This window comes from Lepidochelys kempii, chromosome 3, assembly GCF_965140285.1.
Source record: "Lepidochelys kempii isolate rLepKem1 chromosome 3, rLepKem1.hap1, whole genome shotgun sequence".
NCBI lineage: Eukaryota > Metazoa > Chordata > Testudines > Cheloniidae > Lepidochelys > Lepidochelys kempii.
The window spans coordinates 35674088-35697821 of record NC_136382.1 but is presented as its reverse complement, the minus strand read 5'-3'; the positions used below and the strand labels follow the sequence as shown (position 1 = coordinate 35697821).

The window sequence follows — 23734 nt, the reverse complement described above, 5'->3', positions numbered from 1 at the left end:
AAGAATGACAGTTTATAATTCATAATAATGTAATCACTTCTGTTAGGAATTATTGCAACTGCCAGGGTTCACAAACATATTCATGCATATGCAACTGTCCTCAGAATATTTGTGAATAATAAATAAAATTGCACCACAAATGGAAGTAAATAAAATTTGGCCTCTTTATTCATGGATATAATTATTACGTATATTACAAAAGTTTCTAGAGGGCCCAATTGTGCTATGTGCTGTACACACATTCTGGTCTCTGCCCCCAAAAAGCGTACAACCTGAATAGATGAGAGGAAATGTAGTAGAAGGAAAGTGTTGGTCATCTATATAATGGAGATGATGACTTGCCCGAGATCACACAGGAAGTATTTGGCAGAGCAGGGAATTCAGCTCAGGTTTCCTGAGTTCTGGGCCAGTGCTTTAACCACAAGAACATCTTCTCATATGTAGTTTTCAATATCCAACAAGCTTTACTTATAACAATAAACATAGCACATACAATTCCCATGGACTGTATATAGTATTCTGACTTTTGAGATGATATACCAGAGTCTATAGTACAAGCTGATTGTTTCTAGATATTGACTTTTTAGAAGTAAATTATTCTGGGACTTTTCTTTTTTGTCTTGGAACAGTATTTGCAGGGTAGAAGGATAGGGATCAGTAGTAAAACATTAATCCTTATACTCAGGGTTGATAGAAGGCAAACAAAGGCCCCTTTCAGTCTGTTATGCTGGAGTCCAGTGTCATGCATCGTAAGACCCTCAGGGTGGGGCAGGCATGCTGTTACATGGTTCAACAGAAAATGAATGCATCCAATGAAGTGAACTGTAGCGCACGAAAACTTATGCTCAAATAAATTTGTTAATCTCTAAGGTGCCACAAGTACTCCTTTTTTTTTTTAGAAAATATTGGGGAGCTATTTGTGTGCGGGGGGGGAATCACTCAAATTCACGTAGAAAAAATGTTTTCATGAGTTATCTCTTATACAAAATACTATAAGGTTGTATAGTAAAGGGTCAAAATTCCAACATCTCCCATGTTAAACAGTGTTTTGGAAATTCACTCTAGGATACGCTAGTAGCTTTTTGTAAGAGTGAACAATGTGTTTGTTTGTTTCTACTGGTAGTATGCTCTATAGTAACTATTGCATGATAATGGCATTGACCTGGTTGGCTATCTACCCAGCATGCATTATAAAAGAGCTGCCTAACTACTTCTTTATTTGAGAGACATCAGCTGTTCATTTTGACTGGGATACTAAATCTTGCCTTTGCTATAATTATGGCTCAGTAAAGGCCTGATTTTGCAATGAGTGCCACATGGGGGTCTTTGCAGGATTGGGGCCTCAGACTTTTAACCTCTGTCCTCTCTGAATGTAAAGCAATTCTGTGAATGATTTCAACTGCAGCTTTTGGGCCTTCATAACATTTATTTTTAAAACATTCCTTTCCTGTCTCCCTTGGCAGACTTGAAACATTTACTGTAAAATAATGCTATAATTTTAGGGCAGTTCAGTTATGTTGGTCAAGTCCAGACTCAGAATGGAAGAGAATCAAAGCAAATTGAAACTTTGACCAGATAGGAATCAGACCCTAACTTTATAGGTATTGGATAAGAAACTAATTTTACTTTTAAAATCTTGAGACTTTAACATAATTCTCAGGGGTATGCAGAAAATATTAACTAATAAAATGTTGTGATTCCTAGACAGTAATAACATGTTAAAAAGGATTTTCAACCTCACTTTGATATTGTAACAAATTCATGTGTTGCAGACCTGAGACACAGTTGCTATCTGGCTCACACACACTGCTCCTCTAGGGAATCAGGTCTACAACCCTAGTTCTTCAGTTCAACAAAAATAGGCCATGACCACTTGAGCTAAAGGAAATCTATGAGTTATGCATTAGTAGTATTAGGTCTCTAAACTTCTTCTGTGGCCTAGATGCTGGAAGATTATCACATATGCTTGCATGCAAACACACAGTACAATGTCGTTTTTATGTTAATAGACTGAAAGGGCACACTTTTACAGAGAACAGATGCACCACTACTTGATCCCTTCCCCTTCTTTTTCCACCAAGCTGCTTTGTCCTCCCTGCCCAAATAGAGCAGAATCATGTGAAAAAACTGTGGGCCAAATTCTCTGCTGGTGTAAATGGACTTCAGAGACAATGTGCCAGTTTACACCAGCATAACATTTGGCAGTATTAAATTGCCAAGTCTGTCTTCTTCCCTATGGTCTACTTACTAGCACTTTGTCCAGTCTAATTTTAAATATTGCAAGTGATAACACTTGCATTACATCATTCAAGAGAGTGTGTCACAGGGACCATGTGTGGGCCATAGATTTTTTTTAGGCAGAACTCTTCATTGATTTAGGGCCTTTTGCTTAAAATGAATTCTATGAGGTGGCCCACTCTGAGGAAGACTTGCTGGTATTCAGCCCAAGTTTACTGATATTAAATTAATTCCATTACTACACTAAGTACTTTCTCTCTCTCTTCATGGCTTTTACGCCCTTTAAATATTTGTAGACTTATTATCTCTCCCCTCAGTCATCTCTCATCCATGCTATACATATAGCTAGCTCTTTTAATAATTCCTTAGATTAAGACATGAGATATAGGAGACAGGCTGCTTACAGAGAGTACTGATGTATGATTAGCCATACATGGATGGTCATCTAACACACCTTTCCTCTGTCAACCCCCGGCCCCGCTCCTCAGTCATGGTCTTGCTCTGATATTTAAAATGAATAAATAAATCACACATTGTCCTTAATCAGTAAATTAAAATATCACTTACGTCCTATTTTTGCTTCCTAGTTTCCACTTCATCTTCAGGAGGCACCTCTCCTTGAGTGGAAACCCTCCTCTGCATTTCCTTCATCCTTTTTCATTTTCACTATTTCCCCCTGCTCTTTACTTCTTCCTCCCTCAGTATATATAGCATGCGTCCTACCCACTCACCTGCTTCCAACAAGGAGAAGGGTAGGAGGAGGGGTGTTGCAGAAGAGATCTTGCTGCTCAGTACGCTTGCACCCAGCTTATGGGAAGGATAGAGGAACAGAGTAGACAACTGGCCAGGGAAAGGAGAGGGATCTCAGCATTTCCTGTCTACCCAGTTATCAAAAGAGCAGGCACCACTAGCAGCAGACAGAAAGCAAAGACTAAAAACAAGCTGGTGAAACTGATAGGATAGCAGGGAGCTGGAGAGTAGAGGCAAAAGAGTCTGAGCCTCTGGCTTTCATCCAAAGGCTAGGCATGTTAGCACCTGCAGCCGATCAGCTGTGAATGGATAAACCTAACAGGCACCATCTGGTTTTGGATTATGATGATCACAGCGTGTTGGCTTTGATCAACTTCTGTCTTGTCAGGAAGTGAGTTAATTTTTTTTCCCTTGGGCGCACCCTCTTAATTTTTAGCCCCTTGGCTAGGGTACTCACCTAGGATGTGGGAGACCCCTGGTTACCTAAGTGCACATGTTGATTGGATCCTGGTCACCTATGTGAGTGCTATAACTGCCAGGCTACAGAGTTGTTCTCATGCTTGCTGTGGCTCACACTCTCTCGCTCTGGCCCAATGATTCATTCAGTATTGATCCACAGTGCAACAGCTTCACCAAGAGAGGCTGAGGGAGCCCCACATCGGAATACCAGGTAGCCCAGTGGTTAGGGCATTCATCTGAGAGATGGCAGATGCCTGTTCAAATCCCTTCTGCCCCCCCAGGCACACGGGGTACTAGGAGCAGCGGTCTCCTTCAGCTCAGGAGAGTACTCTAACGTCTGGGCTAAAAGTTATGAGGGAAGTTCTCCTCCTCCCCCAGCCTTCTTGCAAAAATGGTGTAGGTGCCTAACACCAAAAGAGGAGTTGCAGCTGAGAATCCCAAGCCTCCCTTCGGCCCAGATTTAGGCACCTATCTCTAAGAGGGGGCGAGACTTAGCACAAGCCCCTTGTCTTGACATCTCCCATTGAGTATCTTAGGTGAGTAGCCTCATAGCCTGCTGGCCTGTGTGAACCACATTCTGAGGTGCCAGTCTCTCTGCCGAACCCAGGCTTTGTGACTCCCAGTGATTTTCTAGGTGCCTTAAAATTAGGTGTAGTGACGCCCAGCATCACCACACCAAAGTTTCATTGCAAATCAAGTTTTTGTCTTGGTTTTGTAAAGCATCTACCCCACTTTTGGGCGCAGCATAAATAAGCAATAATCACTTATGGGCTAATTGGATATGGATGAATGTATCCTACCTTTTTTTTTTCCTGCCACAGGCAACCTGAGGTGTTTTTTAAGAGCAAGAGATTTGGAAGGTCTGGGCCAAAACTGCCGTTGCTGTAAATCAGTGTAGTCAATGGAACTATGCTGTCAGCTTACACCACCCAAGAATCTGGCTTTAATATTTCTGTTTACATCCTGTGACAAAGGGCCTTTTATTTCATACCCTATTGTACACATTAGGTTGTGACCTTTTCAGTGATTTACCATTTTTTAGGGTAAGTACACAATGGTTTTGTGTGGTTGATAAGACTCACTGCTTTCTATTTCAGTGTATCCCTTTGCCAGTATCTACTTCACATTGCCAGTATGGCAGTGTGCAGACCTCACAGAGAGTTCAACCAAGGGTGCTTCTTGTATTTTCTTGAAACATATCTTTATTACCAGAACCTTACTGTCTGACCTTTACTATTAGTCGGTGTCATTACAGCCTGATACAGAAGGATAAAAATATTCAAGGAATATGAAGAAGTGTACAGAGAACAAACATTCATAAAAATCTGGGAGAATCCCTCCCCCTGAAATATTAAACAATCTCTGAATAAAAAGGGCTGTAATTCAGACCCAGAAGCTGTATTTTAAATATAATGGGTTATAAATTCAGACAAATAGTTTAAAAAATACAACCAGCATTTTGAAGTCTGATAGTGTATTTATTTTCTACTCTGAGCACATTACCAAATAGGTATAAAGTTAATTCTGAATGCAAAATTAGGGGTACTTGAAGTTAGTGTTATGTCATCTTCATATCAGATTAGCACTTGATTAAATTAGGCTAACATGATTAAAGGCTAACTGATTCCTGCAAAGGATATTCAATGTGCCAACATATCTGTTTTATTTTATTAATTGTACTAGACTAACACAGTATGGTAGACATTGCTAATAGGACACAAAGGTTCCTTCTGCTTTTTAGAAGGAGAGGTGCTGTCATTTATAAGTTAATAGTCTTTGAACCCACTAAATTTGGTATAATTCACTATTCAGAATGATCAGTAAACATGGAAAAAAAATGATGTCGTTGGTACCTGTGCTGCTGTATCAATTATTAAGATAAACATTTCAAAATGAGTGGAGAGCACATCCAAATGTTTTGTTAAGAGCTACTGTAAGGATAGGCGAAGGATTAAACTAGAACAAACAGTAAACTAATTTAGGAGGAGGAAGGAGAACAAATTAATGTCTAGTAAACAGGAGGTTTGCTCCCCCAAAGCAGTTCTATTAGTTGCAACTGGTAGTATGTGCAGATTCATGGAAAGCTTGAACTTTACACTGTTCAATCCATTCCCATCTACTAGGTTTGTTTCAGATGTAATAATGGCAGCTCGTTGTTAGTGAATCCAAATTTTCTCATTGCTACTCACTTTCAGTTTTATCCTTGTGACAGAATGCACTGTGATGGAATAAGGCTGAAGGAACTGCAAAACATGGAATCAAGCCCATCAGAAGTTAAAAGTACCTTCTTCAAAATAAATATTTATAATGGATGGCCAATAAAGCCAACAACAGCATTCATAATTATCTCTGGCACAGTTTGCTTCCACAGATGATTGGCTACCACATCTGGATTTTAGTGTCAGCTGAGCTGTGAGAGTTGCTTTACTTTTTAACAAATGTGTAGTTTTTAAAATATTTATACTGAATAAGTTAGACTTAATTTTCTAGAACCTGTTGTTTCTTTGTCCATCATAGAGGAGAGCTCTAATATTAGAGATCTGTTTATTTTGCAATCTATACTTCCTGGTACCCTGCCCTCCTTTATAGTGTATTAACTTGAGTGAAACAGATAGAAAAATCACTCTCTCTAGCAAACACATTTATTTATCTTCCCAAGATGAATTTCTCCCCATTGAAATGCTTTCATCTGATCACTTACCAGGAAAATAAAATAACTAATGACCTGTTCACTATCCACAGTGGGTCTGATTTTCCTGTCACACTGCTGCAAATCAGGTGTAATTCCACTGAAGCCAAGAGTTACAGCAGTTTGAAACAGATGTGAGATAAGAATCACGTTCATCTCTCCGCTGACATCTCTGTAGGAGGCATCACATCTTGTTGATAATCTGATCTATATTCATTTAGACACTCATTTCATAATTAAACTTGCTATTCCAATAAACTGGAAGTAAGGATGAACAAGTGTGACTTGCCTAATTCAAACACTCTGGATTCATGTTTCTACCAGCTAGAAAGTTATTGGGTTCACATTCTGCTTAGAATAAGCTAAGAAAGAAGCAGATGGGTCACAGAGAAAAAATATCCAGTGAAAAAAGGAGCAGAGCAAACAAGCAGAATGAAAAATACTCAGAGGCATTGACAAAGAAAGAGAGGAGAGAGAATGGTACTAAAAGAAATAAACACATTGGGCAAGATCCTCAGCTGCTACTGAGATATGCTCAGGGCAGCAGAGCATGGGGAGGACACGCTTCACTCTGAAAGTTTGGATTGCCAGGATTTATGGGTGGCCTGGTTATGTTCCTTTTCTCTTCAGAATGCCTCCTACGACAGCAACTTTGCCACCTGGGGATTCATCTTACAGAAAGGAAATCCAGTTACATTGTTTTTCTGGCTGTTTGCCTTACTGGAGTGGGTTGAAACAGCTGGAAAGGAGACTCAGGCCAGGAATACAGTATATTGTTCATCCTTACTTACAAATTGTGTCAGAATGATTTTTTTGAAGTGATGTGGTTTTTTCATCCCTTGTGCTTAGAACAGGTTTCTATTTAACATGAAACATTTTTTAAGCTGAATCAACCAAAACAAATTATTGGATTTAAATTGCAGCAACAACATAAAATTGAACTCTTTTTGTGAAATCTGCTGACTCCCCCCTCCCAAAAAAACCACCTGCTAACAAAACAGTTTGCAAAGTGTGCAAAACTTCCAAATCCATGAGATTTGATTAACCTATCACTGTTGCATTGTAAACATGCCCAGTTGATACCCTTGAATGAAGGAGATTTTGAATTTATAATGACAGGTTTCAGAGTAGCAGTCATGTTAGTCTGTATCCGCAAAAAGAAAAGGAGTACTTGTGGCACCTTAGAGACTAACAAATTTATTTGAGCATAAGCTTTCGTGAGCTACAGCTCACTTCACTTATAATGTAAATGATGATTATATTTTGTACTCTTCACAAGGGGAAAATTCTTTGTTTTAACTTAACTAAACACAAAATTACTTTTGTTGGGCTACAGGAGAATTGTGGGGCATATTTGTATCCATTATCTGATGTTTATGCCTACTGGAAAGGAATTCTTACATACTAATATGTCATTTAGCTTTTGAAACAATGAGCTTGGTGGCTGAAGAACTTGGTACTGTCTAAGGAGTTCAAAATCAGAATTTTTATTGATGATATATTAGGAATTAGAGCTGGATGGGTTGAGGGGAGTGAGTTGCAATATTTTCAGTGTATATAATGGTTTATACAACAGCTTTCAAATATCTCTTTACTATTTTTTCTATGGGGATCTTCCAAGCAGGTATTTAACTTTCATCACAAATCTTTTCAGGCCAACTTTGAACTTCATGGATTCTATAATATAAACATTCAGAGCCAGATCATCAGGAGGTCTAAACTGGTGTAGCTCCATTGAAGTTAATACAGCTATGCTGATTAATGCACGCTGAAGCTCTGGCTCTCCTTTTTAAACCATGCCTAGTTACTGTTGTCAATATTTGATAAAATCAATCACAGTAATTAAATTTATTCATACTTTTCATCAGTTTAATGCTGTTACCTAACCCAGTAATTTGTGGCCTGATCCAATACTTTCTAAAGTCAATAGACTCCTATTGACTTTAATGGGCTTTGGATCAAGCCCATAAAGACTTGTAGCTGAGCTGTCTATGGTCACTTCGTTTATATTAAGCTGACATTTTCCCATCCTGAGTTTATCTTCCTTAAACATTAAATTTATACCAAATACAGCTGATATCTTGCAAATCTAAAGCAGTCCATTGCAATTCTATTAGGAGAAATGAGTCTATTTTACATCAATGGTCTTTCTTTCTCTTTGAATAGCTGGGCCAATGCTGGTGTAAAAATATTTCATGTTACTGCATTGCATTAGTAATGTTATATTTTATACTGCTGCCATTCATTTTTCATTTGTTTCCTAATAGTCTTTACAGACATTCAGCTCTTTCAGATGGGTCACACCTGTCTATTGTGCGGCTTCGAGTTGCAATACACTTTCATTATTTCCAAAAATGATAACTCATAGTGGTAGTGAAGGATGACTCCAGGGGACAGCATTTGGTATTTGCAGTACTGGAGTGTTAGAATGGGTATTTTGAGACTAACCTTCACGCTTCAAAACCTTGCCAGTTGTCAGGTTGTACTGCCTGTCTGTTTCCCAGTCTGTCGTTCCCTCTGCAGTCTGCCACCCCCCCAGCCACAGCCCTTTATTTTTTTGTTGTTGTTGTTGCCAGTAGTTTGCCAACCCAATAGTTTGTACCTAAAAAATCTCCTTACTGTCCACCAAAACTTTAGTGATCCTGTAAACCTCCATTTTTGTGGTGCTGCCCACTGTATTTCATGTTAAATTAATATTAAATGACTCACTGAAAAAGCTGGGGCTAGACCGTAAGTTCTTTGGGGGATAGATAGTCTTTTCAGTATGTGGAGTTCTTAGTACAATGGGGCCCGATTGTGAATTGGCAGCCACAATATAGGTGATGATAATTTCACCCAAATCAACCATGTTAAAAGAACATTAAGATTGCAAAATCAAGCATGCAAGTTAGGAAATGCCAGAATTAAGATTGCTCTGTCAACCTTAATTCTGCCCCGTTATCCATATGCATTACAAGACAGTTTTTAATTATATGATCACGTATCAGTTTTTCCACAAGAACCATGCCTCATTCAGTGCACAGGATGGACAGTGCTCACTTAATAAGAAATTAGTCAATGTTTTGTTGTCTCCTCATTGTTAAATGTGTGGTGCATCCTTCATTTACTGCACAATATCCAAACCTTGCTCTGAAGACAGAATTGTTAATTTTGTCATGGACTTTTTTTATGGTACTCATCACTGTAGTACCTTCGCAAACATTAATAAATTTATCTTCACAATAAAGGTAAAGGGGTATTACTATCCCCATTTTACAGATGGGAAACCGAGGCAGGGATAAATTAAGGTCAAAAGTGTCCACCAGGTTTGAGTGCCCATTTTGAATGCCTAGGACCTGATTTTTTTCCAAGTAGTTAGCATCTTATAATACTTAATGGAAGCTATGATTTGAACATCTATCCTTCAGATCCAGCGGTGAGTGCCCAGCACTTCTGTCAATCAAACCCTAGGGTATCAAGCTGAGCACCCAGAAAATGGTGCCCATCTGTGAAAAGTAACTTGCAAGCCTTCTATTATCCGTGAGTCAGTGGCACTTTTGCCAGTATGAAAAGACTATTACCATTTGTACAATTTTTGAATGTTCATCATAAAAGATACATAGAAATATAATATACAACAGCAGAAAGATAATTAATCATCAGGACCAAAAGAGAGAGTCTGCAGTCATGGTCTTTGTAACAACGAAGTGTGCTGCTTCTGATGGGTGCAAAGCTTTACGTGAGAAAGTTGGATGAAAATACCAAAGCATTTTGCATGGGCAGATGGAGTATGTGGCCATTTTAAAACAGGAACAAATGTATGAATGTAATTAAAAAGTGATTTGACAAGCACTTGTTCATTGGTTGCATAATTCTAAAGAAACTTGGAACAATTAATTGCATGAGACAAAGTTAAATAGTTTTTTAATGTTTCCTTTTATTTAGTTGTTTCAAATGTCCTTTACAAACTAGAAATAAAGTTTCTTTCCCTATTAAGGTTTCCCTGTTCCATTGGCAGCCATTGCAGCATGTCATTTTTTTAACTTTTCTATGGATTGTTGCCATTGATTGTTGTATGTTTATGGAGAGCTTGCATGTTTACTAAACAGGCTCTCTACATTCACTGGAATCCTCAGGGTTATCAAGAAATGCCTCTCTATAGGTACCTATGTAAGTAAATGGCCTGGCTTTCAAAGGTGCTCATCACCAACAAGTCCAAGTTTTAGATGTTCAACATCTCTGAAAATCATATACCATGAAGATGTAGTCCCTAGCTAAGGAGTTTGTGTCCATGCAAATAGTGGCTAGACATGTTTGTTTGTCAGCAGCACAGCAGTAGATTTAAAAGAAAATTCTAATCCCCAGTGAGGTCATTACATCTTCAAGTGAAGGGCCAAATTCTGCTCAGATTTCACAAATAAAGTAACTAGGATTCAGCTCCAGATATTTGATGGTGACTATATAATTGAGTGTGCGCCCCCAAAAGTCTCAGTGCACGATCAAGGCCTCAGTTTGCAATCACAGGATTTTCTCCATCCCTTCCTCCCAAAGTAAATATACTGTAACATTTTAATATGAGTTCTTTATTTGTTTTAAACTGACTTTGAAACTATTGTATAAAGCTGGTGGCAAAACAGAAAAAAAAAATTGCAAAATTTTCCCTTCCATTTCTCTTTGAAATTTAAGTTACATCATTTTTTTCCAACAACCAAAATGGGGGAAAATGTTGACAAAATGATTCAAACATTTATTTGGTGTTTTTTGGTCAACATTTTCTGATCAGCTCTACTGACTTATAGGCAGTTTCAATCTTATTGTCTACTTTATTAAGAGGCAGAATAATTACTAAGTAAAACAATCACTGAGATTTACTCCCCTGACTATATATTGGAGGGAAAAATAAGTATTTTACTATCACTCTACATTGGCTCTGTATTAAAATCCTTCCTGAACAAAATCTTTCAAAAATGTATTTAATTGGCCATTTCCATTGCCTTGATCCATTTTAAAAACAAGACAAAAATGATTGTGCACATATCTCTGTAATATATTCACAACTAATCCTGAAATTATGCAAAATTTCACTGGTTTTATGTTTCATTAAGTATTCAAAAATCAGGTCAGATTTGTCTAAAGGTAATGAACCTTTGGATTCAATTCTGGCACCAATTTCACAATAAATCAGTCATAGTTTTTTATTACTTTGCAAATGTTTTAACACAAAACTCAGTTCATTTCCTAAGGGCAGGTTTCCACATCACAAAACTTGAACTTGGCAGTTTCAGCAGCGAGGCCAAGTAGAATGAGCAAAAATACTGAATTCACCCTTAGAGATGGTCCCTATAGGTCAAGACTGAAGCAAGTTGGCCAGACTTTGAAGTGTATTTCCATTGCACTTGTTACACCTATTCTGGGAATATATTGAAAACATCATTCTCCTAGTCTGTGAATGTAGTATCTTTCAGAAGCACTAGATCCACTTGTTTTATTAATAAAGAAAAACAGACATATTCCATTATAGTGCTTTAAAAATGCAGGTATCAATGGGTTTTCTTATGGCATAAGTACTATGCCCAACAATCAAGATGATCTAAAACTGTCAGTTTATTTTTCATGGAAAGTTTTGAAAAATAGATTTTCCCCTAATGTTCTGTGAAAATATTTTGGTGGAAAAAATGGGTTTTGGTTAACAAATGTTTCCATTATCATCATCAATGCCTGGGAGACGAAGTCCCCATTGTGCTAGGCGAAGATTATAAAAAGATAATCCCCACCTGAAAGAGTTTACAATTCAAGTGTAAAACAAGGGACAGCTCCAGACAGACAGTGGGGGGTGAGGGGATAACAAGGAAACAATGAGGAAAAATGAAGATGTTTGTACACCAATGCGAGGAGCCTAGGTAACAAAATGGAGGAACTAGAGCTACTGGTGCAGGAAGTGAAACCAGATACTATAGGGATACAGAAACATGGTGGTGTCATAAATATAAAGGGAAGGGTAAACCCCTTTGAAATCCCTCCTGGCCAGGGGAAAGCTCCTCTCACCTGTAAAGGGTTAAGAAGCTAAAGGTAACCTCGCTGGCACCTGACCAAAATGACCAATGAGGAGACAAGATACTTTCAAAAGCTGGGAGGAGGGAGAGAAACAAAGGGTTTGTGTGTCTGTCTGTAGTCGTCTTGGCCAGGGATAGACCAGGAATGGAGTCTTAGAACTTTTAGTAAGTAATCTAGCTAGGTATGCGTTAGATTATGATTTCTTTAAATGGCTGAGAAAAGAACTGTGCTGAATAGAATAACTATTTCTGTCTGTGTATCTTTTTTGTAACTGAAGGTTTTGCCTAGAGGGGTTCTCTATGTTTTTGAATCTAATTACCCTGTAAGATATCTACCATCCTGATTTTACAGGGGGGATTTCTTCATTTCTATTTACTTCTATTTTTTATTAAAAGTCTTCTTGTAAAACACTGAATGTTTTTTCATTGTTTTCAGATCCAAGGGTTTGGGTCTGTGGTCACCTATGCAAATTGGTGAGGCTTTTTACCAAACCTTGTCCAGGAAGTGGGGTGCAAGGTTTTGGGAAGTATTTTGGGGGGAAGGACGCGTCCAAACAGCTCTTCCCCAGTAACCAGTATTAGTTTGGTGGTGGTAGCGGCCAGTCCAAGGATAACGGGGGTAATATTTTGTACCTTGGGGAAGTTTTGACCTAAGCTGGTAAAGATAAGCTTAGGAGGTTTTTCATGCAGGTCCCCACATCTGTACCCTAGAGTTCAGAGTGGGGGAGGAACCGTGACAGGTGGTATAGTAGTCATGACTGGACTACACATATTGAAGGGTATGTGCTGTTTAGGAAAGACAGAAATAAAGGTAAAGGTGGTAGAGTAGCATTGTATATCAGTGATGAGGTAGAATGTAAAGAAATAAGAAACAATGGAATGGATAAGATAGAGTGCGTCTGGGCAAAAATCACATTGGGGAAGAAAGCTAATAGAGCCTCCCCTGGGATAGTGCTTGGGGTGTGCAATAGACCGCCGGGATCTAATTTGGATATGGATAGAGCCCCCTTTAATGTTTTTAAGGAAGTAAATACTAATGGAAACTGCATGATCATGGGAGACTTTAACTTCCCGATATAGACTGGAGGACAAGTTCTAGTAATAATCATAGGGCTCAGATTTTCCTATTTTCCTAGATGCGATAGCTGATGGATTCCTTCATCAAGTAGTTGCTGAACCGACAAGCAGGGATGCCATTTTAGATTTGGTTTTGGTGAGCAGTGAGGACCTCATAGAAGAAATGGTTGTAGGGGACAACCTTAGTTCAAGTGATCATGAGCTAATTCAGTTCAAACTTAAAGGAAGGATAAACAAAAATCTGCAACTAAGGTTTTTGATTTCAAAAGGGCTGACTTTCAAAAATTAAGGAAATTAGTTAGGGAAGCGGATTGGACTGAAGCACTTATGGATCTAAAGGCAGAGGAGGCCTGGGATTACTTCAAGTCAAAGCTGCAGAAGCTATCAGAAGCCTGCATCCCAAGAAAGGGGAAAAAATTCATAGGCAGGAGTTGTAGACCATGCTGGATGAGCAAGCATCTCAGAGAGGTGATTAAGAAAAAGCAGAAAGCATACAGGGAGTGGAAGATGGGAGGGGTCAGCAATTGAGGTTATTGAGGTCAAAACATGTAGGGATAAAGTGAGAGGCTAAAAGTCAAGTAGAGTTGGACCTTGCAAAGGGAATTAAAACCAAAAGTAAAAGGTTCCATAGCCATATAAATAAGAAGAAAACAAATAAAGAAGAAGTGGAATCACTAAACATTGAGGATGGAGTGGAGGTTAAGGATAATCTAGGCCCAATATCTAAACAAATACTTTGTCTCAGTCTTTAATGAGGCTAATGAGGATTTTAGGGATAATGGTAGCATGACAAATGGGAGTGAGGATATCGAGGCAGATATTACCATATCTGAGGTAGAAGCGAAACTCAAACAGCTTAATGAGACTAAATCGGGGGGGCCCGGATAATCTTCATCCAAGAATATTAAAGGAATTAGCACATGAAATTGCAAGCCCATTAGCAAGAATTTTTAATGAATCTGTAAACTCAGGGGTTGTACCATATGACTGGAGAATTGCTAACATAGTTCCTATTTTTAAGAAAGGAAAAAAAATTGATCCGGGTAACTACAGGCCTGTTAGTTTGACATCTGTAGTATGCAAGGTCTTGGAAAAAATTTTTAAAGAGAAAGTAGTTAAGGACATTGAGGTCAATGGTAAATGGGACAAAATACAGCATGGTTTTACACAAGGTAGATGGTGCCAAACCAACCTGATCTCCTTCTTTGAGAAAGTAACAGATTTTTTAGACAAAGGAAAAGCAGTGGATCTAATTTACCTAGATTTCAGTAAGGCGTTTGATACGGTGCCACATGGGGAATTATTAGTTAAATTGGAAAAGATGGGGATCAATATGAAAATTGAAAAGTGAATAAGGATAAAGGGGAGACAACAGCAGGTCATACTGAAAGTTGAGCTATCAGGCTGGAGGGAGGTTACCAGTGAAGTTCCTCAGGGATCAGTTTTGGGACCAATCTTATTTAATCTTTTTATTACTGACCTCGGCACAAAAAATGGGAGTGTGCTAACAACAAATTGTGGTTGATACAAAGCTGGGAGGTATTGCCAATTTAGAGAAGGACCCCCGGGATATCATACAGGAGGATCTGGATGACCTTGTAAACTGGAGTAATAGTAATAGGATGAAATTTAATAGTGAGAAGTGTAAGGTCATGCACTTAGGGATTAATAACAAGAATTTAAGTTATAAACTGGGGACGCATCAATTAGAAGTAACGGAGGAGGAGAAGGGCCTTGGAGTATTGATGACCACAGGATGGCTATGAGCCACCAATGTGATATGGCTGTATTCCAGATGAGGTCTCACCAGTGCCCTGTATAAAGGTACTAACACCTCCTTATGTTTACCGGAAATACCTCGCCTGATGCATCCCATGACCACATATAAGCTAATGTGGTCATGGGATGCATCCGGCGAGGTATTTCCAGTAAACATAAGGAGGTGTTAGTACCTTTATACAGGGCACTGGTGAGACCTCATCTGGAATACTGTGTGCAGTTCTGGTCTCCCATGTTTAAGAAGGATGAATTCAAACTGGAACAGGTACAGAGAAGGGCTACTAGGATGATCCGAGGAATGGAAAACCAGTCTTACGAAAGGAGACTCAAGGAGCTTGGCTTGTTTAGCCTAACCAAAAGAAGGCTGAGGGGAGAGATGATGGCTCTCTATAAATATATCAGAGGGATAAATACCAGAGAGGGAGAGGAATTATTTAAGCTCAGTGCCAATGTGGACACAAGAACAAATGGATATAAACTTGCCATCGGGAAGTTTTAGACTTGAAATTAGACGAAGGTTTCTAACCATCAGAGGAGTGAAGTTCTGGAACAGCCTTCCAAGGGAAGCAGTGGGGGCAAAAGACCTATCTGGCTTCAAGATTAAACTCAATAAGTTTTTGGAGGAGATGGTATGATGGGATAACACGATTTTGGCAATTAATTGATCTTTAACTATTCATGGTAAATAGGCCCAATGGCCTGTGATGGGATGTTAGATGGGGTGGGATCTGAGTTACTACAGAGAATTCTTTCCTGGGTATCTGGCTGGTGAATCTTGCCCATATGCTCAGAGTTCAGCTGATAGCCATATTTGGGGTTGGGAAGGAATTTTCCTCCAGGGCAAACTGGAAGACGCCCTGGGGTTTTTTTGCCTTCCTCTGTAGCATGGGGCACGGGTCACTTGCTGGAGGATTCTCTGCACCTTAAAGTCTTTAAACCATGATTTGAGGACTTCAATAGCTCAGACATAGGTAAGAGGTTTATTGCAGGAGTGGGTGGGTGAGATTCTGTGGCCCGCATTGTGCAGGAGGTCAGACTAGATGATCATAATGGTCCCTTCTAACCTTAGATATCTAAGTCTATGAGTCTACAGGTCAAAATGATGGGCATTGGTATAAGTGCACCAGCAGCCAAAATGCATGGCCCTTAAATCTTTTTCAGTGTCACTGCTTCCCAGAATAGAGTCCCCTATCATGTAAATTTAGCCTGTATTCTTTGTTCCTAGGTGTATGACTTTACATTTGATTGCAAGGAGTTCGAGTGACAGAGCATCCACCATATCCTCAGGTAAGTTGTTCCACTGGTTAATTACCATCACTGTTAAAAACAAGCCTTATTTCTACTCTGAATTTGTGAGGCTCCAGCTTCCAGCCATTGAATCTTTTTATGCCTTTGTTAATCTGCTAGATTAAAGAGCACACTAATATAAAAAAATCTTTCCCAAAGTCGGTATTACAGGCTATGATGAAGGCACCTGTTAAACTTCTGCATACTGGGCGAAGTAGATTGTTTCTTTTGTCTAACTGTAAGGCAGGTTTTCCAGATTCATTCTTGTAGCTCTTTTCTGAATCCTTTCCACTTTGTCAAATCTTTGTCAAAGTGTGGGCAGCAGAACTGGACACAGTGTTCTAGTAATGGTCTCATTAATTCTGTGAACTGTAGTAAAATATCTCCATCATTCTATTAAATAATTCTCTCCTTATATATTGAAGAACTGCATTTGCTGTCTTTGCCACCACATTGCATGGGAATTCATGTTCAGTTTATTTGTCTTGACCCCTAGTTCTTTTCTGAGTCATTGCTTTCCAGAATAGTCATCCAATCAGTGTGACCTAAATTTTTAGTTCCTAGATATGATTTTGCATTTAACTGTATTGAAATGCATGTTATTTAAATGAACCCAGGTTAGCATATTGCTCCATATGAGATTGCTCCATATGACTGACATGTCCTTTTATTATGTATCTCTCTGCTGCTTTTTGTGTCATCTGCAATCTTTACCAGTAATGACACATTTTCTTCCAAATCATTGATAAAACTATTTAAACAACTGGGCCAAGAATTAGTCTTTAGGCCCACACTGGAACCCCAAAGAATGATGATTTCCCATTTACAACTACTTTTTAGAGATCTGTCAGTTAGCCAGTTTTTAATGCATTTAATGTGTGCTGCATTTATTTATATTGTGCTATTTTTTTTAACCAGAATGTCATTAGGTACTAAGTGAAATGACTTACAGAAGTCTGTGAATACAATTACCTTTGTCAATTAATCTTGTAGTTTCTTCCAAGAGTTATAACAATTTTGTTTGACGATCTATTTTCCATAAAATTATGTCGATTAGTATAAATTATACCGCCATCCTTTAATTCTGTACTGACTTCATCTTGGTATTTCCATGATTTTTCCCCAAACTGATGTGATAACTAATCTATAGTTACCTGGGTCATTTTGTTCATCCTTCGGCACAATAGCTTTTTTTCAGTACTCCGAGATTTTTTAATTACCAACATCAATGGCTCAGAAAGTTCCCGTGTATTCTTTTAAAATTCTTGGGTACAAGCTATCCCGTCCTGAAGATTTAGAACGGTTTAACTCTAGTAGTTGTTACCTTTGATATTTGCAGGTTATTCTGTATCTTTAGGACTGAATTCTCCCCTGGGCCACAGCTCTTTCTGGTGCAGGGAAGTATGGGTATCATTAGAGAGCTGGTACTGGTTCCTTGATTCTTCACCAGCCTGCTTTCTGTGTCAATTACAGTAGCCTAAGGGGTGCTCTAATTTATACTACTAGTGTAGCTCCACTGTCATCTGCCCTATTCCTATTATTCTTTACTCTTCTATTTTGTTATAAGGTATATACAGAAGCACAATGTGTGTACATGGCCATTACAAAAACTTAAGAAAACAAGGGGACTAGTTTTCCTCTTACACCAGAGTAAATCAGAAATATCTCAGTTGAAGACAATGGAGTTAGATAATTGTAAATGACTGGAGAATTAGGCAAATGTGTCTGCTCTGAGGAGGTTAAACCCTGAACCCAGTATTAGGGCAGGTCTATGCTACTGCGTGGATCGACGCTCTGAGATTGATCCACCGGCAATCAATTTAGCGAGTCTAGTAAAGACCTGCCAAATCAACTTCAGATCGCTTTCCAGTCGACCCCTTTACTCTACCCCTGATGAGAAGAGTAAGGTAAGTCGATGGGAGATTTTCTCCATCCCCCCCACACAGTGTAGACCCCATGGTAACACAACCTAAGATACGTCAACTTCAGCTACATTATTTACATAGCTGGATTTGTGTAGCGTAGGTCGACTTATGCACTCTCCTGCTGACAACGCAAATGCCACTCGGGGGTGGAAGTTCTTTGTCAGCAGAATGGAGGTGAGGGCAGGGAATGTGATAAGCTGCGTAGTGTAGACATAGCCTTACACTGTAAGTAAGGCTGTGAGTTTAGCTCTAATCTTGCAGTTGTTACTCGGTTGAATGAGACTAATTGCCAGAGTAAGGATCACTCAGAGTGAGTATACAGGTATCAGAAGCAGGCTGAATATTAGGAAGAATAGCAAAAAAATAAGACCTCAGAAGAATGAGAAGAACAAATTAAAAGCAAAGGGAGCTAGAAAACTGCACTTGGGAAAGCTAAACAATAATAATCATAATATTAAATTTTTTCCTTTTTGTTTACTTTTCTTGGTGACTTCACAAATGTACATAACAAATCCAGTAATGTGGAAGATTTCTGTTGAATTGAAATTTTGATGACAAACCAACAAGAATATTGATAAGATACACGTAAAACTTTTTTTCTGTTCTACTCTATATTTAGTTGGAAACTTTTCATAGTAAAAGGTATTTCTATTGTCCTTCCATTCTATTTAGTAAGTTCTCAGTTTCTCTGCTAACTAAAACCTATTATTATTATTTTATTTGTATTATGTTAGTACCTAGAAACTTGGATCAGAGTTTACAGTCCCATTGTGCTAGGTGCTGTACAGACAAATAACAAAGAAAGGAGTCCTCATCCCAGAGACTTTACAGTCCTAGGTGTCAAATAAGACATGACAGGTGCACAAAGCAGACATATGGGCAGTGCTTAATTGCTCAAGCAATTAGGTGCCGTGGCTCAAGCAACTTTTTACTTTCATAACTGACGTGGCAGCCCAGAGATGCCGGGGCGATGGACTACCAAGCCTCATGGTTCTGGGGCTTGGTCCTGGCAAGCCCTGGCACAAAGTAAACACTGCATATGGTATAGGGTTGGGTGAGCAAAGGAGGTGACAAAATGAACAGTTTAACTGAAAAATGGAAGTCTCAGGTTGCTATTTGTCTAAGCCAGTGTGAATAAACTATTCACCCTTCAACACCTATATTCAAATTCTGTTTGACTCTGCAGTGATATAATAAATCAGTGGTTTATGACATAGCCCTCTATTGCTCTGGACGTGACTGTGATGTCACGCATCAGTAATATAACTGTTTCTGCTACCATATGCAGTATTGCAGCCATCTGGAAGGAAGAACCATTGTTTAGACAACAACTATCTTTTCCAGAAAGTAAAAATTAAAAATGTGAAATATTTTGCTATTATGTACCATGAGCCAAATTTTCAGGTCCAAACGCAGCACATGACAACACAAATGAATGCACATCTGTTGTGAACACAAGTTGCCATATTTGTACATACAAACAGGCATTTCCACATATTAAATGGGTAACCAGAGATCCTCACTATTTATTTGTATGCACAATTGCTCATTTTGTGCATGTAAATATAGAGTTCTGCATGTGCAGAAGATATGCAAATATTTTTACTTGCATCCCCATTTTTCTCTTGACCTACTGATTGGGATGTTTTCTGCTTATTTTCAAAGTTCCTGTTTAAGTTGGTTTGTAGCTCACCTGCGGGACAGCAGATTGTATCAGTATAACTATGAGAACATTACACTGTATTCACATTGGATGGTATTATGTTCTCATGACTGAAAAAGCAAAGTTCTAGCACGTATAATCCATTATGAAGACCCAGGCCTCCTCCATTGTTTGACAGGAAAGCCCTCAGGCATTTGTAGTACAGAGCACTCCATTGTCAGGTATCCTGAAAACAGCCTGCTGAGAGTGAAGTCTCAATCAACCTGTCATTTTACAAACATTCCCCCCACTCTCTTCCTGGAGATTCCCCTTCTCTCTTTATACTAGTCATTCCTCTGCTTGGGAACAAGGTGGGCTACTAACTTATCAGAAAGCCTGCCTTCCTGTCTGTTCCTTGTACTCCTTTATGGATCAAACTATACAATAAGGGTGATGGACACCCCAATGTTCATCACTTAGGTTTGAAATAGTCCTTTTACTCAGATAAAACTCCTGTTGATTTTCATGGCAGGTTTGCCTGCATCAGGACTGAGTAAAAACTGAATAAGAACCTCGGGATCTGGCCCTAATTACTTTAGCAAAGAAACTGCATCGCTGTAATGACCTCCTGATCTTGTTGCTAAAAGATCTTTTTGTTTTTAATGTCGTTTTTAATTCTTTCCTATGTTGTACTACATGTTGGCAGCTGCACATGTGTAATATTGGTGTAATGCAGGCATTGAATTATCACTAGTGAGTTGTACCAACTCTGCACTTTGGAGGTAATTCTCTGGTTGTATAAATAACTTGCAGATACATTGGGAGGCAAGGTGTAAAGTCCAAAGGAGACGTGGCAGAGAAAAGAATAGGCATGGCAATTCTCTGGGTAAGTCATTGGGTAAAGACATTGTGGCAATTCTTATCAGGAGAAGCAGCCCAGGAGCCAGCAGAAAGAGATGAAAAACAGGGGAGTTGGAGTAGAGATCTGTTGGAAGAGAAGGAGGAAAGCCCCAGTTCCTTAGGGGCAGTGAGTGAGTTCTTCAGAGTGTGTTTGCTTGCTCGCTCGCTGTTTTGTTTTCACTTTGAAAAGTCTGGTAGGGGACAGTGTGTTGTGTGAGAAGCAGAGCCTTTGATCACAGATGAACCTTGATTAGGATCCAGGGCTTCCTTAATCAGCAGGCCTATAAAGGCAGAAAACCAAAAAGCCAGCCAGTGGCACAGGAGACATCAAACAGAACTGAAAACAGGGGAGTTTAAAAGGAGAGTTTGGGGGAGTGTGTGTGTGTTTTTTTGGGGGGGTGGGGGGTGGGAAGAGTGTGTGTGTGGTTTTTTTCCTTCTTGAAGCTGTGGGATGTACATTATCCTGGAGAAGAGTACCTGAAAGGTGCTTTCTTTGTATGAAGTGCTGCATGATAAATGTGTAATGGAAGAGAAGATCCGAGGTTTGGAGATGCAGCTAGAAACGACAGTTGAGTTTTGATGGGGATTTGAGAGGATGGTGGTGGGAAGGAGAGAAGAAGCTGAAGGGAAAACCTAAAGACTTGCAGATGCATGCGGGGCTAGAGCAATATGAGGGTAGACTGCTGGATGAAGAGTGGCTAGAGGAAGCATGTGACTACAAGAACAAAAGGTGGAGGAAAAGACTGGCTAGTGAACAACAAAGATTGCTGAGGAACAGGTTTGATGAAATGGAAAATGAAGGGGAGACACAGGCAATAAGAGAAGATGGAAGAGCAAAAAAGAAAAGAGTGAACAGTCCTACAAGAAGAGGGGAAGAGAATGGAGACTGCAATCTTCCAGGGGCTCTGAACTCTGGCTATCTTCTGAGAGTCATCTGCTAATGAGAACAGAAGATTTTCAGCCAGAAGGAAAAGAAGGGGGAAGGCTGCAGAATTGCACCAATATCAGGAAGAGGTAGGTCTACATGACTGAAGGCTCCCTATTAAGAATATAGAGAGAGATTTCTTAAATATTTTAATGAAATAAACACTACTGGGAATTGTGTGATTATGGGAGACTTCAATTTCCCATATATAGATTAGAGGACAAGAGCTACTAATAATGATAGGGCCCAGATATTCCTGGATGTGGTAGCTGACAGATTTCTTCAACAAATAGACACTGAACCAACAAAGGTGATGCCATTTTAGATTTGATATTGGTAAGTAGCGCGCACCTCATTGGCCTCTACAATGAGTTGTTCTATTTTGGACCAAGTGTTCATGAGTTAATTCAGTTTAAATTAAATGAAAGGATAAACTAAAATAGGTTTGCAACTAGTGTCCTTGATTTCAAAAGGGAAAACTTTAAAAAGTAAGGGAAGTAGTTAGGGAAGTGGACTCAACCGAAGAACTCAAGAATCTTAGTGTGGAAGAGGCTTGGAATTACTTTGTCAAAGCTGCAGAAACTACCTGAAACCTGCATCCCAAACAAGGGGGAAAATTTCATAGGGAAGGATTGCAGACAAAACTGGATGAACAAGTATCTCAAACAGATTATTAAGAGAGAGCAGAAAGCCTACGAGGAATAGAAGGAGGGCTGGATCAGTGAGGAAAACTACTTCTTGGAGGTCAGAAAGTATAGGGAAAAAGTGAGAACTGCCAAAAGCCAAGCAGAGTTGGACATAGCAAAGGAAATTAAAAAAATAATAAAAGGTTCATTGGCCATATAAATAAAAAGAAAACAAGGATAGAACAAGTGGGACTGCTAAGTGCTGAGGATGGAGTGGAATTAAAGATGACCTAGCTGTGGCCCAAGACCTAAACAACTACTTTGCCTCAGTTTTTAATAAGCTTAATGAGGAGCTTGAGGGCAATGGCAGGGTGGCTAATGGGAACAAGGATATGGGAGCAGAAATTCCCACATGTAAGGTGGAAGCCAAACTCAAACAGTGTAAGGGGACCAACCTAGGGAACCTGGATAATCTCCATCCAAGAATATTAAAAGAACTGGCACATGGAATTACAAGCTCAATAGCAAGAATTATTAATGAATCCATAATCACAGTAACTGGAGAATTGCAGATACAGTACCTACATTTAAGAAAGGACAAAAAAAAGTGATCTGGGAAACTACGGGCTCATTAATTTGACATCAGTTGCATGCAAGGTCTTAGAACAAATTTTGAAAGAGAAAAGTTAAGGACATAGTAGTAAACCGTAATTGAGATAAAATACAACATGGTTTTACAAAAGGTAGATTGTGCCCAACCAATCTGATCTCTTTCTTTGGAAAGACCACCAATTTTCTGGACAAAGGAAATGCAGTAGATCTCTTCTACTTATATTACTATAAAGCATTTGATACAGTGCCACATGGAAAGTTACTAGTTAAATTGGAGAAGATGGGGATTAATATGAGAGTTGCAAGATGGGTAAAGAACTGGTTAAAGGTGAGACTACAACAAGTCATGCTGAAAGGTGAACTGTCTGGCCGGAGGAAAGTTACTAGTGGAGTTCCTAAGGAATCTGTCTTGGGACCAATCTTATTTAACATTTTCATTAATGATCGTGGCACAAAAAGTGGGAGTGTGCCAGTAACAGTTGTGGATGACACAAAGTTGTAAGGTATTGCCAATACAGAGTAAGACCGGAATATCAGACAAGGAGATTTGGACAACCTTGAAAACTAGAGTAATAGAAATGGAATAAAATTTAATAGTGCAAAGTCATGCATTTAGGAAGTAACAAGAAGAATTTTGCTATAAACTGGGGATGTATCAGAAGTGACAAAGGAGGAGAAAGACCAGGGTGTATTGATCAATCACAGGATGACTGAGTCACCAATATGATGCAGCCGTGGAAAAGGCTAAGGGAATCCTGGGATATATCAGGTCACGTGTTTCCAGTAGAGACAG

The 23734-nt window shown here is 39.1% G+C and overlaps 1 long non-coding RNA gene across 1 annotated transcript in view; it reads left to right on the top strand.

The window, feature by feature from the left end:
- The window catches only part of LOC140908143 (uncharacterized), a 116507-nt gene that overhangs the window by 37018 nt on the left and 55755 nt on the right, over positions 1 to 23734 (top strand). The window contains exon 2 of the long non-coding RNA XR_012157776.1: positions 16250 to 16311. This is a non-coding gene — a long non-coding RNA (uncharacterized LOC140908143). The remainder of the gene's footprint in view (positions 1 to 16249; positions 16312 to 23734) is intronic.